Source organism: Neofelis nebulosa, chromosome 1 (genome assembly GCF_028018385.1).
Source record: "Neofelis nebulosa isolate mNeoNeb1 chromosome 1, mNeoNeb1.pri, whole genome shotgun sequence".
NCBI lineage: Eukaryota > Metazoa > Chordata > Mammalia > Carnivora > Felidae > Neofelis > Neofelis nebulosa.
The window spans coordinates 63,606,161-63,607,411 of NC_080782.1; positions in this window are offsets into that span (position 1 = coordinate 63,606,161).

The window sequence follows — 1,251 nt, forward strand, 5'->3', positions numbered from 1 at the left end:
ATAGCAGTCCTCTGTAGCCGGCACTGTTCACCCCATTCACAGATGAGGAAACAGGTTTACAGGGGGACTCTGACCCCCTCAAGGCCCCACAGCTGGGCAGTGGCAAAGCTGGCAACCCTGGCTCTATCTTTATCCCAACGAATCCCTTTTAAATCTCCAGTCCAGGCCTTTCTCTCAGAGCTCCAAATCCTTATATCGGATACTCCCTACATGGCTCTGCTCTGAGCAATCAGTGTATTTCTTCTCCCTGGCCACAGTGACTGTGGAAAACACACACACACACACACACACACACACACACACACACACACATACACGGGCCAACGAGAACCCTTGGGAAGGAGACATTTTTTTCCTCTGTGATTGCCAGTAGGAAGGAGGCTGTAAGCCTGCAGCGTCCAAGGGATGCCACATGGCATCCTAGAAGGAGGCTGGCATGGAGAGAATCGGGTCTGAAAGATGGAGAGGAGGCGGCTAAGTCCTCGTGGCACCGTTTGAGCCTGGATCCAACTATGCCTGAAGCTGGAACCCTGACCTTTTTAGCCAATAAATTCCCTTTGTTGGCTTAAAACAGTTTGAATTGGGCTGCTGCCACTGGCAAGCAAAATCGTCTAAGACAATTGCCAGGACTTGCCCTAATTCCCATTTAAGTGATTTTGTTGGATCTGTCCTTTTGAAGCACCTGGTGCACAAAGGCCTTATAGTCCGCCTTGCTCCCAAGTGGGCTGTCTTTTATAATTAGTTGTATGCTCCCAAGCCTGGGGCATAGAAGGTGCTTTATACAGACTTTTTAAAATTTTCTCTCTCTCTCTTATTATCATTATTTTTTTAAATAAATAACTTTTGAGTTCTAGACTAACAGCCAGCAACCACCTCCCTCTTGCCTGTTCTGACCTAGTCATATATTTAGTTCTTTTCAACCCTCTCCCTAAACTTTGTAGCCTCTCCATCTCCCTGGTTCTTGCTGTCTTTATAAATACATGAAATGCTCTGAGTGGCAGGTTGTGAATCCTCAGGGGCTCCCTTCACTTTGGTGTTCCCAGATACAATGTAGGAGCCTAGGCCCTAGAGTTTCGGGACACTTTGGCCTGTCCCGCTTTGCCCCTCTGCCAGCCTCCGGCCTCTTCTGAGAAATGCTTAGGGAGCCATACACCTACATCGAGTGGCTCAGTCCTCCAGATTTCTGCTTTGTCCAGTGACCTGGGTAGACCGAGATTGAAGACACAAGCTGAGCTAGACCATGGCTCTCTC